At 37.7% G+C, this 20,862-nt stretch overlaps 1 protein-coding gene across 1 annotated transcript in view; it reads right to left on the bottom strand.

The window, feature by feature from the left end:
- Positions 1-20,862, bottom strand: part of CCDC73 (coiled-coil domain containing 73) — a 186,272-nt gene that overhangs the window by 154,220 nt on the left and 11,190 nt on the right. The gene's annotated exons all lie outside the window — the stretch shown is intronic.

Raw genomic sequence — 20,862 nt, 5'->3', positions numbered from 1 at the left:
CACTGCAGCTCAAGGAGGCCTGCCTGCCTCTGTAGACTCCACCTCTGCGGGCAAGGCATAGCGGAACAAAAGGCAGCAGAAAACTCTGCAGATTTCACTGCCCTTGCCTGACAGCTTTGAAGAGAGTATTGGTTCTCCTAGCACAGAGTTTGAGATATGAGAACGCACAGACTGCCTCCTCAAGTGGGTCCCTGACCCCAGAGTAGCCTAACTGGGAGGCCCCCCAGTAGGGGCAGACTGACACCTCACATGGCCGGGTACCCCTCTGAGACGAACCTTCCAGAGGAATGATCAGGAAGCAACATTTGCTGTGCAGCAATATTCGCTGTTCTGCAGCCTCTGCTGCTGATACCCAGGCAAACAGGGTCTGGAGTGGACCTCCAGCAAACTCCAACAGACCTGCAGCTGAGGGTCCTGATTGTTAGAAGGAAAACTAACAAACAGAAAGGACATCCACACCAAAACCCCATCTGTACGTCACCATCATCAAAGACCAAAGGTAGATAAAATCACAAAGATGGGAAAAAAACAGAGAAGAAAAGCTGAAAATTCTAAAAATCAGAGCACCTCTCCCCCTCCAAAGGAATGCAGCTCCTCGCCAGCAAAGGAACAAAGCTGGATGGAGAATGACTTTGACGAGTTAAGAGAAGAAGGCTTCAGATGATCAAACTTCTCCGAGCTAAAGGAGGAAGTTCGAACCCATCGCAAAGAAGTTAAAAACCTTGAAAAACATTAGACAAATGGCTAAATAGAGTAACCAGTGTAGAGAAGTCCTTAAGTGACCGGATGGAGCTGAAAACCATGGCATGAGAACTACGTGACGAATGCACAAGCTTCAGTAACGGATTTGAGCAACTGGAAGAAAGGGTATCAGTGATTGAAGATCAAATGAATGAAATGAAGCGAGAAGAGAAGTTCACAGAAAAAAGAGTAAAGAGAAATGAACAAAGCCTCCAAGAAATATGGGACGATGTGAAAAGACCAAATCTATGTCTGATTGGTGTGCCTGAAAGTGACGGGGAGAATGGAACCAAGTTGGAAAACACACTTCAGGATATTATCCAGGAGAACTTCCCCAACCTAGCAAGGCAGGCCAACATTCAAATTCAGGAAATACAAAGAACACCACAAAGATACTCCTTGAGAAGAGCAACTCCAAGACACATAATTGTCAGATTCACCAAAGTTGAAATGAAGGAAAAAATGTTAAGGGCAGCCAGAGAGAAAGGTCGGGTTACCCACAAAGGGAAGCCCATCAGACTAACAGCAGATCTCTCAGCAGAAACTCTACAATCCAGAAGAGAGTGTGGGCCAATATTCAACATTCTTAAAGAAAATAAGTTTCAACCCAGAATTTCATATCCAGCCAAACTATGCTTCATAAGTGAAGGAGAAATAAAATACTTTACAGACAAGGAAATGCTGAGAGATTTTGTCACCACCAGGCCTGCCCTACAAAAGCTCCTGAATGAAGCACTAAACATGGAAAGGAACAACCAGTACCAGCCACTGCAAAAACATGCCAAAATGTAAAGACCCTCGATGCTAGGAAGAAACTGCATCAACTAACAAGCAAAATAACCAGCTAACATCATAATGACAGGATCAAATTCACACATAACAATATTAATTTTAAATGTAAATGGGCTAAATGCTCCAATTAAAAGACACAGACTGGCAAATTGGATAAAGGGTCAAGACCCATCAGTGTGCAGTATTCAGGAGGTCCATATCACGTGCAGAGACACACATAGGCTCAAAATAAAGGGATGGAGGAAGATCTACCAAGCAAATGGAAAACAAAAAAAAGCAGGGGTTGCAATCCTAGTCTCTGATAAAACAGACTTTAAACCAACAAAGATCAGAAGAGACAAAGAAGGCCATTATATAATGGTAAAGGGATCAATTCAACAAGAAGAGCTAACTATCCTAAATATATATGCACCCAATACAGGAGCACCCAGATTCATAAAGCAAGTCCTTAGAGATCTACAAAGAGACTTAGACTCCCACACAATAATAATGGGAGACTTTAACACCCCACTGTCAACATTAGACAGCTCAACGAGACAGAAAGTTAAAAAGGATATCCAGCAATTGAACTCAGCTCTGCACCAAGTGGACCTAAGAGACATCTACAGAACTCTCCACCCCAAATCAACAGAATATACATTCTTCTCAGCACCACATCACACTTATTCCAAAATTGACCACATAGTTGGAAGTAAAGCACTCCTCAGCAAATGTAAAAGAATACAAATTATAACAAACTGTCTCTCAGACCACAGTGCAATCAAACTAGAAATCAGGATTAAGAAACTCACTCAAAACCGCTCAACCATGTGGAAACTGAACAACCTGCTCCTGAATGACTACTGGGTCCATAACAAAATGAAGGCAGAAATAAAGATGTTCTTTGAAACCAATGAGAACAAAGACACAACATACCAGAATCTCTGGCACACATTTAAAGCAGTGTGTAGAGGGAAATTTATAGCACTAAATGCCCACAAGAGAAAGCAGGAGATATCTAAAATTGACACCCTAACATCACAATTAAAAGAACTAGAGAAGCAAGAGCAAACACATTCAAAAGCCAGCAGAAGACAAGAAATAACTAAGATCAGAGCAGAACTGAAGTAGATAGAGACACAAAAAACGCTTCAAAAAAAATCAATGAATCCAGGAGCTGGTTTTTTTGAAAAGATCAACAAAATTGATAGACTGCTAGCAAGACTAATAAAGAAGAAAAGAGAGAAGAATCAAATAGACGCAATAAAAAATGATAAAGGAGATATCACCACCGATCCCACAGAAATACAAACTACCATCAGAGAATACTATAAACACCTCTACACAAATAAACTAGAAAATCTAGAGGAAATGGATAAATTCCTGGACACATACACCCTCCCAAGACTAAACGAGGAAGAAGTTGAATTGCTGAATAGACCAATAACAGGCTCTGAAATTGAGGCAATAATTAAGAGCCTACCAAACAAAAAAAGTCCAGGACCAGATGGATTCACAGCCGAATTCTACCAGAGGTACAAGAAGGAATTGGTACCATTCCTTCTGAAACTATTCCAATCAATAGAAAAAGAGGGAATCCTCCCTAACTCATTTTATGAGGCCAACATCATCCTGATACCAAAGCCTGGCAGAGACACAATAAAAAGAGAGAATTTTAGGCCAATATCCCTGAAGAACATCAATGTGAAAATCCTCAAAATACTGGCAAACCAAATCCAGCAGCACATCAAAAAGCTTATCTACCACGATCAAGTTGGCTTTATCCCTGGGATGCAAGGCTGGTTCAACATATGCAAATCAACAAATGTAATCTATCACATCAACAGAACCAACAACATAAACCACATGATTATCTCAATAGATGCAGAAAAGGCCTTTGACAAAATTCAACAGCCTTTCATGCTAAACACTCTCAATAAACTAGGTATCGATGGAACATATCTCAAAATAATTAGAGCTATTTATGACAAACCCACAGCCACTATCATACTGAATGGGCGAAGACTGGAAGCATTCCCTTTGAAAACCGGCATAAGACAAGGATGCCCTCTCTCACCACTCCTATTCAACACAGTATTGGAAGTTCTGGCCAGGGCAATCAGGCAAGAAAAAGAAATAAAGGGTATTCAAATAGGAAGAGAGGAAGTCAAATTGTCTCTGTTTGCAGATGACGTGATTGTATATTTAGAAAACCCTATCATCTCAGCCCAAAATCTCCTTAAGCTGATAAGCAACTTCAGCAAACTGAATTTGCAAACTCAGGAATACAAAATCAGTGTGCAAAAATCATAAGCATCCTTATACACCAATAACAGGCAAACAGAGAACCAAATCATGAGTGAACTCCCATTCACAATTGCTTCAAAGAGAATAAAATACCTAGGAATCCAACTTACAAGGGATGTGAAGGACCTATTCAAGGAGAACTACAAACCACTGCTCAATAAAATAAAAGAGGACACAAACAAATGGAAGAACATTCCATGCTTATGGATAGGAAGAATCAATATCATGAAAATGGCCATACTGCCCAAGGTAATTTATAGTTTCAATGCCATCCCCATCAAGCTACCAATGACTTTCTTCACAGAATTGGAAAAAACTACTTTAAAGTTCATATGGAACCGAAAAAGAGCCCGCATTGCCAAGGCAATCCTAAGCCAAAAGAACAAAGCTGGAGGCATCATGCTACCCAACTTCAAACTATACTACAAGGCTACAGTAACCAAAACAGCATGGTACTGGTACCAAAACAGAGATATAGACCAATGGAACAGAACAGAGCCCTCAGAAATAATACCACACATCTACAACCATCTGATCTTTCACAAACCTGACAAAAACAAGAAATAGGGAAAGGATTCCCTATTTAATAAATGGTGCTGGGAAAACTGGCTAGCCATATGTAGAAAGCTGAAACTGGATCCCTTCCTTAAACCTTATACAAAAATTAATTCAAGATAGATTAAAGACTTAAATGTTAGACCTAAAACCATAAAAACCCTCGAAGAAAGCCTAGGCAATACCATTCAGGACATAGGCATGGGCAAGGACTTCATGTCTAAAACACCAAAAGCAATGGCAACAAAAGCCAAGATTGACAAATGGGATCTAATTAAACTAAAGAGTTTCTGCACAGCAAAAGAAACTACCATCAGAGTGAACAGGCAACCTACCAAATGGGAGAAAATTTTCGCAACTTACTCATCTGCCAAAGGGCTAATATCCGGAATCTACAAAGAACACAAACAAATTTACAAGAAAAAAACAAACAACCCTATCAAAAAATGGGCGAAGGATATGAACAGACACTTCTCAAAAGACATTTATGCAGCTAACAGACACATGAAAAAATGCTCATCATCACTGGCCATCAGAGAAATGCAAATCAAAACCACAATGAGATACCATCTCACACCAGTTAGAATGGCAATCATTAAAAAGTCAGGAAACAACAGGTGCTGGAGAGGATGTGGAGAAATAGGAACACTTTTACACTGTTGGTGGGACGGTAAACTAGTTCAACCATTGTGGAAGACAGTGTGGCGATTCCTCAAGGAGCTAGAACTAGAAATACCATTTGACCCAGCCATCCCATTACTGGGTATACACCCAAAGGATTACAAATCATGCTGCTATAAAGACACATGCACACGTATGTTTATTGCGGCACTATTCACAATAGCAAAGACTTGGAACCAACCCAGATGTCCATCAATGATAGACTGGATTAAGAAAATGTGGCACATGTACACCATGGAATACTATGCAGCCATAAGAAAGGATGAGTTCATGTCTTTTGTAGGGACATGGGTGAAGCTGGAAACCATCATTCTCAGCAAACTATCGCAAGGACAAAAAACCAAACACCACATGTTGTCACTCATAGGTGGGAATTGAACAATGAGAACACTTGGACACAGGAAGGGGAACATCACACACCAGGGCCCATCGTGGGGTTGGGGGAGTGGGGAGGGATAGCATTAGGAGATATACCTAATGTAAATGACGAGTTAATGGGTGCAGCACACCAACATAGCACATGTATACATATGTAACAAACCTGCACGTTGTGCACATGCACCCTAGAACCTAAAGTATAGTAATAAAAAATAAAATAAAATAAAAAAGCAAAGAGGAAAAAAAGTCTTATCCCAGAAAGTTGTAAACAGTTTAATTTCATATTAATTTTTAAATAAAAGTTGCTTCATCGGATGGTGAAAGAAACCTCAATCTATTAATATAATTTAAAATGCTTCCAGATTGATAATGCCCATAAGAACTTTGCAGATGCAAATGAAAATTTATTCTGGAAGAATACACTTAGCCAGGTGTGGTTGTGCACCCCTGTAGTCCCAGCTACTGGGGAGTCTGAGGTGGAAGGGTCACTTGAGACCAGGAGTTTGAGACTGTGGTGAGCCTTGATCGTGCCACTGCACTCCACCACAGGTGATGGAGTGAGACTCTGTCTCAAAAAAATAAAAGAAAGAAAGAAAAAAGAAAAAGACAAAGACAAACACATAGAGAAATCTGCAAGATGTCTGAACAAGTACTTCATAAAAGAGGATATCCAAATGGCCAATACACCCAGGAAAAGGTACTAGCTTCATTAGTAATCAAGGATATGCAAATTAAAATGCCAAGATTCCACAACATACCAGGTCAGTCAAAAATTTAAAAGTTTGACATTACCAAGTATTAGTAAAGAAATGAACCAATAGGAACTCCCAGATACCATCAGTGTGTAAACAGGTAAGACCACTTTGGAAAACAGTTTGGTAGTATTACGTTGAAGATATACACCCTTTATCTGTGTAACAAACCTCCCCAAAACATAATGACTTAAAATAACAATGATTTAAATATTTTTTTGTCTCATTTAGCTCAGGATTCTTAGGATTGCTAATTTGTACTGGGCTCAGCTGGATGGTTCTTCTGTTCTCTGCTGGGTTTATTAATGAGTCTGTGATTGGCTGCTTGTCTGAAAAGTCTGTTTCTAGGGATTCACTGTCCACTGTGGTACAAGGACAACTGGACCACATACCTCTCATATAGTAAGGTAGCCTTGGTTTGTTTATATAGCAGCTGGACTGGGTTCCAAGAGGAAGAGCAGAACATTCAAGGCTTTCTGAGACCCAGGTTCAGATATGGAGTAACACTGCTCCTGTCACATTCTATTCATCAAAGCAAATCACAAAACCAGCGAAGATTCAAGGGATGGAGAAATATACTCCATCTTTTGATGTAGGAAGACACAAAAGGAGCATTTCAAAGAGTGTTACTATAGAGAGGGGAGAAATTGTGGCCATTTAAACAATCCACCAGATATCCCTATGACTCAGCAATTGCTCTCTTCCATATATATCCCTACTCTCATTTTTATCTGTTAAAATCTTACCCATCCTTCAAGGATCCACTAAAATATCTCTTCCTCCAAGAAGTCATTTTGATCTCACCAATTAAAGTGGTCCCTTCATATTGCTGAGCAACCATTACAATATGTAACTATTTTATTACACAACACATTTTATATCTGGAATCTTTGTAACCTCCCAAAGCCAGTGGCATATATTTTAGATTTGTATTATGGTATCCTTTCACTTCCAGCACTGATTTCTGTATTAGTTATTGCTGTATAACAAACCACCCAAAACTTAATGGCTTACAGCAGTAATTTATTATTTGTCATCATTTTGTGGACTGGCTGGGTTGTTTGTCTGCTGGTTTTAGGAGGGCTGTTTTATACAAGTTTATTCAGTTGTTAGATTTGCTTAGTTAGGGCTGAACTCAGCTGGAAACGCTGGAACTTCTGGGTCTCTTTCTTCACATGGTTTTCACCCCAGACTTCTTCATAGCATGGTGATCTCTGGGGAGTATTTTTAAAAGTTCAAAGGCAGAAACTGCAAGGCCTCTTGAAGCCTACACTGTAGAGCTCATACAGTGTCAATTCTGCCACATTCTATTAACTAAAGCATTTCATAAAGCTATCCTAGATTCAAAGGGGTGAAGAAATTGATTCCAATTCTAGATGGGAGAAACAAGGTCACATTGTAAAGGGGTGTAGATACACAATGGGAAGAATTTGTGCCCATTAAACAATATGTAACAATATATAAATAATTACCAGGTAAGAGAGGTTCTCGTGTTTCTAGAACAAAACAAGGATGCTATGAAAAAAATTCCACAATCACAAAGAGGGTGGCAGAGAGACTGTTTATGGAAACTGGAAAAGCAATAAAGAAACTGTTACTGGAGTCTGCAAAGACGTCCAGAAATAACTGGACAAAGCATTGTCTGCAGTAACTTGAAAGATAGAAAATTTACCTATCAAATTGTGAATCTGACTAAGGTGACTTCTAGGCAGAATACTGGAAGTGTAAACTGACTTTTTTTTAGCTGAATATTGAAAGTATGGGGAGAGAGATGAAGTCAAAAAGAAATTGTTCAGGTTCATAAGTCAACTTTGGAGGATATACTATACAAAAAGGCCCAAGATGTGCTGAGTTGGAAAATAAAATCATTTAACATCCAATCAACAAAAGTTTTCACAGTAAGAAATAGCTCAAATAAATATCAAAACACAGGTAAGAATGTTAAGAACATTTTAAGACCATGGAAAAATTCAAGGCAGCCTTATATAAGGATCTCAAGGGCGTTATCTTAGAGCATCCTGACATGCCCAAGGTAGGAGAAATCAGTCCTAAAAAGATTGGCTTTGGAGAAAAGATTCATAGAAACCCCAGAAAGTTTTGTGTTTGTTTGGTTTCAGTTTTTTAAAAATTGTACTGGCAGCAGCACTGCCAGCTTGGACTAAAAGGGACTGACACAGTTAAAAATGAAGAGGCCTTTGGACCATCAAAGAACAATGAGCAGAAAACAAGACTAAAACAACCACCCATTTGCAAACAGAGGCCATGTTTTATGGAAAAGGAAAGGCCTTTCAAACAGCTAAGCCAAGAATCCAGAGGTATGGCCAAGATGAAAACAATGTACTAGGGGACCACTCCCGGGTTGCAGAATGGAGACCTAATCAAGAAACATCCCATGCCCCTGATAACTTGTGCCCACTTGCATTTCAGAAATGCCATGAACTAGTGACTGCTAAATGCCACTATTCCTCCCCTTTTTGAATGAAAGCATGTACTGTGATTATCATGTCCCTGTCTCACCACTATGTATTGAATGTGTGAGAGGCAAATAATTTTTTAGTCCATAGATCTCTGGATCAAGAGGAGCTACACTTGACAAGCTGCAGCCAAAGAGCATGAACCACATTCAAACCGATGCAGATCAAGTAACGCTGGACTTTGAGCCCAATACTGTTTGGGGTTGAGATTTTTGGAAGTCTTGGGACGAAGATAAACATGTTTTGCTTGTGTGAGAAATGTAAAAGAGGTAAACTGATAAATTGCTTAATGGTGACAAATTCCTCCCATCATCTCATTTGAAATGTGATAGGGTTACTTCTCCCTTCCAGAGATGAAATCTATGTCTCCACTAGGATTGCCTTACAATTTGTTTTGGTCAATAGGCCTTGAAGTCTTTGCTCTTTGAAAATGTTGCTCTGAATCTGCCATGCCATGTCATACAAAGAACAAGAAGTTCAGAATCAAAGACTACATGGAGAGAGGAGGCCCAGCCATCCCAAATGTCCCAGCTGGGGCTAACCCCTACAACAATCTACAAACTCAGGTGCAGTTGCAACAGAGCCTAGGCAAGACCAGCAGAAAAACATCGCAACAAACTCACAAAATTATGAGAAATAATAAATCACTGTTATTTTAAACCATTAAGTTGAAGGTGACTTACTATGCAGCCACAGATTCAATATTTTTAGTTTAATTTTTTTTATTCTGCTCTCTACATTGTCTCTTTTCTCCAAGTTCCTTTTCTCCCATTTGGTTTTCATCTCTTTCACGGTTTTCTCAAATGTCAGATGATTCCCCAGCTGTCTGTTTATATTTATAAGTAATGCATTAGTCAATATTATAAAAAACAAAAGCAGGGGGACTGTTCTAGATTAAAGGACAACAAAGAGACATGACTACCAAATGCAATGTGGGAACTGTAATTAGATCCTAGATAGAAAAAACAAATAGCTATTGAGGGCATTTGGAGGAAAAATGAGGAAATTTGAATATTGAGTATAGTATATTGAGATAATATTCCTGAATCAATACTAGATTTCTTAGATGGCTATAAAGCAGAACACACTTGTCCTTGTTTAAGGAGATACAAGCTTCAAGTATCTCAGAGCAAAGTATCATGATGCTTACAAGTTACTTTCAACAGGTTCAGGAAAGAGAGGTATATAAAGAGATAAAACAAATGTAGCAGATTTTTAATAACTGGTGAAATCTAGGTAAGGTTATAAAGGTGTTAGTTATTCTATTATTTGAACTATAAGTTTGAAAATAGAATGACACACTATAATCAAAAAGACAAATAATAACAAGTGTTGACAAGGATGTGAGAAATTGGAACCTTCATAAACTGCTGGTGGGAATATAAAATGGTGCAACCAGAAAACAACCTAGGTAGTTCCTCAAAAGGTTAAACATAAAGTTACCATATGACTCAGCAATTCCATTTAGATTCCCAAGAGAACACTACATATAAACATTCATAACAGCATTATTCATAATAGCCAAAAAATGGAAACAACTCAAATGTCTATCAACTGGTGAATGGATAAATAAAATGTAGCCTATCTATAAAACAGAATGTTAGTCCACAATAAGAAGGGATGAAGTAATGACACATGCAACAACATGGATAAACCTTGAAAATGTTACACTAAATGAAAGAAGTCAATCACAAAAGGCCACATATTTAATGATTCAACATATATAAAATGTCCAGAATAAGCAAATCCACAGGACATAAAGTAGATCTGTATTTGCTTAGGTTGGGGGCTTGAAGCAGGATTGCAGGGGAATAGTGAATGACTGCTAATGAGTATGGGGTTTCTTTTTGAGGTATTAAAATGTTCTAAAATTGACTGTGGTGATGGATAAACAACTGTGAATATACTAAAAATTATTGAAGTGCACACTTTGAATGAGTCAACCATATGGTAGGGAAACTACACCTCAATGAAAAAGCTATTTTTAAAAAGTGGAATGATACATTAAAAATTGAATGGGGCCACGAGTGGTGGCTCACACCTGTAATCTCAGAACTTTGGAAGGTTGAGGCAGGAGGATCACTTGAATCCAGGAGTTCAAGACCAGCCTGGGAAATACAGTGAGACCCCCATCTTCACACACACACACACACACACACACACACACACACACACACACACGAAGTCAGACATGGTGGCACACATCTCCCAGCTCCTTGGGAGGCTGAAGTTGGAGAACCACTTGAGCCCAGGAGTTCGAGGTAACAGTGAGCTATGATCGCATTGCTGCCCTCTAGCTTGGGTAACAGAGCAAGATGCTGTCTAAAAAAAAAAAAAAAAAAGAATAGAAGCACTGAGGGAGGGCTTATTGATTGATAGGTTTCACTACTGGGTGATCAGGTAACAAAACAGATTTTTCATTAGGGGTTCACCTCACTAATGTCAATATGTAGACATGTTTTCTCTCAGGTATTTCATTTTCCCCAGAGAACTCTCCATTTTCTTGTCCTGAAGTTTAAGAGAAGAGGGTAGGGGGTTTTATCTGGCAGTATGCCTTCTGATAGAAGATGATAGTAGAAGGTAAGGATTCCACAGTTCAATGAGTAGATTTTTACTTAATTTTCATTTTCAGCCCCATGCCTCATCCCTTTCCCCTGCTTTATCTGGTGTACTCCTAACTAGAATTGCCATAGATCCATTTTTCCAGCACACAAACTTCTCATCTTCTGCAGGGAAGGAGACCTGGAAAGGTTCAAGTACTCTATAGATATATTTTCAACAAGTCTCCCTTTTTATTCCCAAGTCTTATTCCTGCCTTACAAAGTACCTGTTGTTTCCAAGTGCTAAGCAAACTTCTGAACTTTTTTTTTTTCTTTTTTTTTTTTTTTTTTATTATTATTATTATTATTATTATACTTTAGGTTTTATGGTACATGTGCGCAATGTGCAGGTAAGTCAGTCACAATGCTCCTCTATTTGCTTTCTGACAGATTCTATTAAATCATTGTCTATTCTCTCTTGTCTCTGTGTTAAAACCCTTTTTATGTATTTTAATGAATGTGAGAAAAATAAATGGATGTGGTCAATCTATCATGTTTAATTTAAAGTTCTAAAAAGGATTTCAAAACTCACCTCCTATTTAATTATATAAACTCTAGTGCATAGAACACCTTGAATAACATTGGTCCTCAAGAATACATGATGGCATTTCAGAAAACCATGGAAGAGATGAAAAGCAAATATAAGAAAAGGAATTTGGAGAAAAGAAACAATGTGGACAGCAGAATTTAAAAAATTAAAAACATTGAATCTATGGCTGTATAACAAATAATTCCCAACTTAATTATGTAAAACAATGATTTATTATTTCTTATAATTTCATAGAGCAGTTGATTAAAGAAACATTGATTAGCTTCCTAGCATATGTACAGCACAATGCAAGTTTTTCAGGATAGAGTTCACTATCTGGTTGGAGAGACAGACATGGAAACCAACAGTGTGATAAGCACTAGAACAGAAACATGTACAAAGTACCTATAAAAAATACAAATGACAAAGCAATTAATTCTGTCCACAGGAAGGTTTTAAGGAGAGTGTTAAGGAAAAAGTGATATCTATCTAGGCCTTAAATACTCTGACAAAAAATATGAGGAAAAAATAACATTTTAAAAATTATATGTTTATATAGTTTATCATTTACATTAAATACATCAATTTACCAACAGAACTATCTACCAGATGGTGCATCAAATGTAGATTTCTTTGCCACTCAGCTTTGGGAGCCAGTGTTGCCACTTTAGCCACTGTTGTATCCCCCAGAGCCTAGCAAAATATTTGGCACACAATAGACACTGAATAAATCTTTCAGTTCAAAAATATACCAAATTTATTCCAGCTTTAAGGCCTATAGGCTTGCTGTTCCTTCTGGCTGGAATGCTCTATATCCATATCTTTATACAGAATTTCCTTTATGTTTCTGCAGTCTCAGGTCAAATGTTACTTCTTCAGTAAGCACCACACCTAAGCACTCTTTAGCATATTATCTATCCTGTTTTATTTTCTCCAGAGCACTTACCATTATCCTAAATTATCTTAAATTTTGTTGATTATGTGTTAATTTTATTTATTATACTTCCTCCTTTAAAATACTAGCTTTGTGAGGTCAAAATCTCTCCTACTTTGGCCATGCTGTGTCTTCAGCACCTAGGACATGACCAGATATAGCATAATACATGAGATTAAATAAATATTAGTTGAATATTAAATAAATTTATCTCACCTAGTCCCTGAGGGTACTTAGTTAGTGACCTCTGCTTCATTCAAAGAGCAACAGATTGGGAATCCTTTAATATTAACAAATCTGTTAATAGGTAGCTATGTTTTCACATGCTTTGCCCTTTTTGTACCTACTTTATTATTTTATCTCTTAATTTACTTCCAGCTCCAAAGTTCTGTCACACAACTGCCATGTGAAAGACTCCCAATTCATCTTCAGCAATTTCTAAAGTACTCACTTGCATTTTTTCACATCAGATTTAACAAACCAAAATTTGTACTTTTTCTTCTCTCTCAAATCTTTTTAATTTCATTGCGGTCAGTAGTATCATGTATTCTATTTTAATCTCCAATGAACATTCACAAAATCTTTGACATCTTTCTCTTTCTCTCTCTCTGCTTCTCCACCTCTTGTTCACTTTCTCTGTCAACTACACTGTCACTTTCACTTTCTCCTTCATCACCTAAATCTAATCTCTAAATGGACCTGTTTGTTCTTCCTTCTAATTTGCTCTTAGATTCATTCTGCACCACTACTCCTACTGCTATCAATCTAGTCAGACCCTCATTACCTCAGACATGAATTATAATCACCTTTTCCTGTTATCCCTTTATTTAATCTTCTCTCCCACTTCAATCTATTGTGCATATTTTCTCCAGAATTATTTTGCAAAACATCACCTAAACCTCATCAATTTCCAAACTCAAGAGAGTTCTTTTTGTATACAAATCAAGCCCAAATTCCTGTGCCTAATATTTCAGGGTTCCCCGCTTTCTAGTTTCACCCCCCTTTTCAGCTTTAATCTTCTACCCCCAAAAGACTTCGTCTATTACAGTTTCCTTACTGTCTCCTACTAATCTGTGCTCATTTTCACCTCTTACCTAGAATAATTTTTTACTCACTCCACTTATCTATCCATCTTTTATGCCCATTTCAAGGCCTCTTTTCTCCAGGAACCCTTCCCTGGCTATTCTAAACCACAATAACCCTTCCATTTTCTAAATCCATGTTGTGTGCTTAAATTCAACACTATAGTTTAACAAGAATTCTCCAATTCTTTGTATGTTCAATATGCCTCTCCAATGGGATGTTTCTGAAAGGCAAGAACTGTTTTACTCTTCTTTCATTCACTCCCCCAACTCCACAGCATATATTTATATACATATGTATATATACAACCCCTTACCTAACAAAGCAATTTCCCTTATATTTTTCCTTTGATCCTCAAATTGCTTCTCTGAGGTTTATAGAGTATTTCTTCCTACAGAGTGTGGTTAAAAATATATATATATATATTTATATTTATATATATATATTTATATTTTTATATATATATATAATTGAACTTAGAAGTCTTAGACTTGAGAAAAAACTTGACTACTTTCTGTATGTAACCTTTTTTTTTTCTTTCTTTTTTTTTTTTTTTTTTGAGCGGAGTCTTCCTCTGTCACCCAGGCTGGAGTGCAATGGTGCAATCTCAGATCTCAGCTCACTGCAACCTCCACCTCCTGTGTTCAAGTGATTCTCCTGCCTCAGCCTCCCAAGTAGCTGGGACATAGGCATGTGCCACCACACCTGGCTAATTTTTGTGTTTGTAGTAAAGATGGGGTTTTGCCATGTTGGCCATGCTAGTCTTGAACTCCTGACCTCAAGTGATCTGTCCACCTCAGCCTCCCAAAGTGCTGGGATTATAGATGTGAGCCACCACACCCAGCCATCACTGTGTAACCTTGAAGAAATAAAAACCAGTTTTTCTAAAACTGTTTCCTAATCTGACAATAAATGTTAAGTTTAATGCAAAAATACAGGCTCATATTTTAAAAGATCAGCACTGTTGAAGGCTTACAATAGATTTTTAGCTGGATTAACAACCCTAACAGGGTAAATTAATAAATAATTCTGAAGAAAATACAGGAAAAATCTACAACTATGTCAGATTTCACTTTCTATACTATTGAGACTTTTTAGAAGTTATTATTACTTATAATAATACTTTAAACATTACTAATACTTTATAAGAAAGGTATATTTATTTGAATAGATCTTATCTATTACTCATATTCCAACATATTACAAAAGAGATTTAAGGTGGTGATTTAAGAAGTTTGCTACATTTGTATTTGTGATTTTTATTAATAAAGAAGGCTTAATTATTTTCATCAAACTGTTCCTTCTATTTTCTATGGGACATCAGTGTCAAAATGTTACTCATTTATCAGAAATACACTTTAAAGTGCATTTGTTATGTGACTTGGTATGTGTTTCTCGCTATATATACACTATTTATCTTAAATACTCTATATTCAAAATCATTTGCCAAATATCTTTGGAATCTGGGAATAGTATCTCTTTATGTTGACAGCAGAAAACCATATTACTTATCTGCTTAATAATAAAAACATGTTAAAACAACAACAAAAACATTTCATATTATTATGAAATAAATAAGTGGTTTTCAAAGTGCAGTTCCTGGACCAACAATATCAGCAACACTTAAGACCTTGTTAGAAATGCACATTCTCAAACCTTTCTCAGATCTACTGAGTCAGAAAATGGGGTTAAGGCCCAGCAATCCTGTGTTTTAACAAATTATTAAAGTGTGACAATCACTGAAACACATTAACATGAGCATGCAAATGCTCATTTGGTCACTGGATGTTTTTAAAATATGTACTGGAAATTTAAATCTTGTCTAGAAAAATATCTTTTTGTTTTCTTGTTTAATTTATCAAATGCTGAGTTAAAGAACTAGGCAAAACTGTGAGCACTGTAATCTGGCCTTAACAATGGAACTGAGAAACTTGAGGCCAGTTGTAATCTTTTGTATTAAGAATCAGGGAAGGCCGGGAGTGGTGGCTTATGCCTGTAATCCCAGCACTTTGGGAGGCTGAGGCAGGCGGATCACCTGAGGTCAGGAGTTCGTGACCAGCCTGGCCAACATGGTGAAACCCTGTCTCTACTAAAAATACAAAAATGAGCCGGACATGGTGGCAGGCACCTGTAATCCCAGCTACTTAGGAGGCTGAGGCAGGAGAATTGCTTGAACCTTGCAGTGAGCTGAGATCATGCCATTGCACTCCAGCCTGGGGGACAAGAGCGAGACTTCCTCTCAAAAAAAAAAAAAAAAATCAGAGAAAACGGATGCTAAATACCCAAAAATGTGCAAATATTCCCAAAATATGAACCAGGACAAGTAATTAAGAAGATTAAGTATTTCTCCATTTGGTAAACTTTAAAAATGTATAACTGGAGTTATGAGTGTTACGGAAGGAGCAAACAAGCAAAGCATATGGTAATCAATCCTATGGTCTTAAGTAAATAATCTCTGGGCCAGTGTTCCAACTGATGTGCTAGGACAATGTTCCATGAATACATTACAAGTATTCATGTTCCATGAATATGTTACAGGTATTAATAGTCATTGATTCTCTCATTACTGCAAATTGCTAGGCACAGCCTGGGAAGACCAAAACACCTAGGGCTGGTTGCAACCTGTGAAGAGCAGTTTTGTCCACTTGCCTCTCTGCACTATACAAATACTATGTTATCATTTTCTAATTATGCCTTCATGTGGGGCAAAAAAAAAAAAAAGGAGGAAGCACTTTTCTAACCATTTCTGCTAATTCAGTGAGTAGGGTACTTTCAGTTCCAAATACAGAAAACACAACTTAAGCTGGCTTTAAGACAAAAAGTAAATGTATTGGCTTATTTGACTAAAAAGTCTAAAATTAAGTTTGACTTCAGGCCAGCAATGTGACCAGCACCTGGATTGTTATCTTTTAATGTTTGCCTATGCTACCTCAATACTGGCTACATTCTCAATAGGTTGTCAATTCATAATGCCAAAAGGCTATAGGCAGCTACTGGGGCTAAATACTTCCTTGTTCCTTTTTCCAGCAAGAAAAAGAGAGTTTGTGTCCTGACAAGAGTCCTAAAGTTCCCATTTAGGCCTACTTGGATTACCTTCCCATTCCTGAACCAATTAATAAGCTTAGGAGAATGACGGACGCACAGTTCAACAAGAGTAATCTTTGGAGCTAGAAGTGAGGTCAATCCAGGTTAATCTCAAAAATATCACATGCCTGAGAAAGTGAGGAGGACTACTTAAGGAAATGTGAGGTACTGTTATCAGGAAAGGGGAAGAAGGTATGTAGGTTAATAAACAAGAGCTTTCCATAACAGCTTACCATACATCTCTAAATTTGCTAAAATACAAAATAAAAATAATCACTTTTTTATTTGGATTAAAAGTGAACACCTCAATGGTAATCTTAAAAAAAGTATATGTTGGAATAACATGAGGTCGGGTGCGGTGACTCACGCCTGTAACCTCAGCACTTTGGGAGGCTGAGGCAGGCAGATCACTTGAGGCCAGGAGTTCGAAACGAGCCTGGTCAACATGGCGAAACCCCATCTCTACTAAAAATACAAAAATTAGCTAGGTGTGATGGCACATGCCTGTAATCCCAGCTACAAGGGAGGCTGAGGCATGAGAATCACTCGAACCCGGGAGGCAGAGGTTGCAGTGAGCCAAGATTGCACCACTGCACTCCAGCCTGGGCAACACAGGAAGGCTCTGTCTCAAAAAATAATAATAATAATAAATAAATAAAATAACATATTTACCTATAAAATTAGCAGAGGTTTTTTAAAAATAAGAGTACTGTGCTAGTAAAAAGAAAAAAAATTGTAAAAGAGGCATTCAAATAGTTCTGGTAGAAATGTAAATGGAAGCAATCCTTTCAAAAAACAATTTAGAATGTCTCAAAAGTCATAAACTATTCTATGCTGACTCAACTTCTAAGAATCTATTCAAAAGAAAAAAATCCTAAATGCAGAAAAAGTTTTATGTTAATAGATGTTTACAACCAAATATTTACTAATAAAAAACAAGAAAGAAAAGTTGGAAACAACCTAAATATTCAGTAATAGAAAAATAGCCAATTCAGTTATCACTATCTAATTGAATATATGTAGCCACTTAAATAATAACAGCTAATGTTTGTTGAGCACTTAATACATGCAAAACTGTCTTCTAACACTTCATATTTAGTTCTCCAAACAACTTTATGAGATGTTTACTGTTACCATTTTCATTTCTAAATGAGAAAGCTAAGGCATAGAGAGATTAAGTAACTTGCCCAAGGATATACAGGAAGGTGGAACCAGGACATGAACCCAGCAATCTGGTTCCAGGGTTGTACTCTTAACCACTATATTATAGTGCCTCTCAAAAGTTTGTGCCCAGCCTGGGCAACATGGCAAGACCCCATCTCTACAAAAAGTTTAAAAAGTTACCCAGGTGTGGTGGTGCATGCCTGCAGTCCCAGCTACTCGGGAGGCTAAGGTAGGAGGATTGCTTGAGCCCAGAAGGCGGAGGTTGCAGTGAGCCAAGATCATGCCACTGCATTCCAGCCTGGGCAACACAGTGAGACCCAGTCTCAAAAGAAAAAGTGTTTGTGGAGTTTATAACAGAAAATATTTATGTTAACATTTTGTTAGAAACATCAATCATAATAAAAACAGGACTCAGAGTCTTCTAATTAAAGATAGTGGATTGAACAGAGGTATTTAGTTCCACTCCACTAAAATGACAGTGGGTGATTTAAGGCATAAGCCTTAGAACAAACAGAATGGTATCTAAGACAAAAACAATAAAACTCTGTTTTTTGGCAGACAGATAAAAAAGTAGAAATATTTATCACACCTGAGAAAGCTAGGAAAACTGAGAAGCAATTTGATTTACATCACTCTCTCCTCTTTCTCCCCTCCTCTGCCAACAGAGTCTGCTGATACCAGGTACCTCTAAAGGTGAAGGTAAAGGTGAAACCAAAAATAGGATGATTACTTGAAAGTGTGTTTAAGAAGACCCACAGATTCCCTCTCACTTTCTGGTTAGGCAGAACCCTCTCTGACCTGGGCAGAAGATTGGAAGTTGTTCTGATGATGACAAAACTGAGCCTCTGGAATGAGTTTATTGGGATACCAGGTGCAGTTGAGAAAGGGTCAGGGGTGGCTACTATATGGAAAAATGTGTATATTAAATGTTGAGATACCCACCAGTCTTCCTTCTCCACAGCTCCAACAGCTGCTAACAGCCAGATAGCTCTTGAGGCAGCAGATTGGAAGGAAGTGTGCATTTTCTAAGGCAGGAGTCCCCAACCCCCAGGCCACAAACTGATACTGGTCCGTGGCCTGTTAGGAACACCCCAGGCCACGCAGCAAGAGGTGAGCAACGGCACGAGAGCAAGTGAAGCTTCGTCTGTATTTACAGCCATTCCCCATTGTTCGCATTTCCACCTGAGCTGCCTCCTATCAGATCAGGGGCAGCATTAGATTCTCATAGGAGTGCAAACCCTGTTGTGAACTCTGCATGAGAGGGATCTAGGTTGCATGCTCCTTATGAGAATCTAATGCATGATGATCTGTCACTGTCTCCCATCACCCCCAGATGGGATGGCATAGTTGCAGGAAAACAAGTTCAGGGCTCCCACTGACTCTACGTTATGGTGAGTTGTATAATTATTTCATTACATATCACAATGTAAAAATAATAGAAATAAAGTGCACAATAAGTTGTAATGTGCCTGAATCATCCTGAAACCATCCTCCCCCAGGCCCAGTCTGTGGAAAAATAGTCTTCCACAAAACCAATTCCTGGTGCCAAAAAGTTGGGGACCACTGTTCTAGGGAATTTGACCAGACTAAGAGAAAAGACACAAATAATATGATAACAGGAGTTTCCTCACAAAATGTTCTAGTCAGGTAACCCTAAGATGAAGACCATAATCAATAGGCTATATCCATGCATACATAACCTCCAGTTCACTTTCTGGTGCCCCATTCTTAAATACAGAGCAAAGAGTGAAAAACCAGTAGATTTTTAAGGGAAAGTGTCTAATTTAAAAGACAAAGATTAAAACAAACTGAAATTTTAAAAACCAATTCAGAGGAAGCAAACATTAAGCAAACGAAACTCTTTCAAAAGAAATATTACTAACACTCTTTTAAAAATTATTTTCTTATCCATAATGTTCAGTACAGCATCAACTTTCTTATGAAGAGATAAGAGTGTATATTACGTTGATGAAAAAAAGATGCTTCACAGAAACAGTTCTTTTAAAAATTAAGATAGTGGAAATGAAAAATCCAATAAAAGGATTAGAAGACAAAGTTAAAGAAGTCTTGCAAAAAGAAGCAAAAAGCCAAAGAAATAGAAAATCGAAGAAACAAAGATTAGAAAATTAGAGGATTAATCCAGAAGTCCCAATAACTGTACCCTAAAAGTCCCAGAAAGAGTGAACAAAGAAATTGGAGAAGAAATCATCAAAAAGTTTCTAAATCAATTTTCCCAGAATTAAAAAATATAACTTCACATATTAAAAGAGCCCATCAAGTGCCAGCACCAAGACACATCATTGGTGAAATAACAGAACACTAGAGGAAATGAAAAGATCCTATATGCTTCCAGAAAGGAAAAAAAAATCATAAAAAAGATCAAGAATTACACTGGAATTTTCAATATCCATAATGGAAGCTAGAATAAAGGAACTAAGCCCTCAGTTTAAAGGGAAAATGATTACCAGATTGGAATTTTAACAGCCATGTCAACAGTGAAGATAGAAGATATTTTCAGATATGCGGTATCCAAAACAATTTACCTTCTATGCACCCTTTCTCAGGAAGCTCCTTAAGGATTTCTCTAAAGAAGAGAAAGGTGTGGGATCCAGGAAACAGCAGATCCTTGTCTTAATCTGTTCAGATGACTATAACAAAATATCAGACTGGGTGGCTTATAAATAACAGAAATTTATTTCTCACAGTTCTGGAAGCTGGGGAGTCCTAGATCAAAGTACTAGCAGATTCAGTGTCTGGGAAGGTCCTGCTTCCTGTGTCCTCACATGGTGGAAGGGGTGAGGAAACTCTA

The sequence above is a fragment of the Pongo abelii genome, chromosome 9, assembly GCF_028885655.2.
Source record: "Pongo abelii isolate AG06213 chromosome 9, NHGRI_mPonAbe1-v2.0_pri, whole genome shotgun sequence".
In the NCBI taxonomy this organism is placed as follows: domain Eukaryota; kingdom Metazoa; phylum Chordata; class Mammalia; order Primates; family Hominidae; genus Pongo; species Pongo abelii.
Note: the sequence above shows the minus strand (reverse complement) of the source record. Positions and strands in the feature narration are given on the sequence as shown.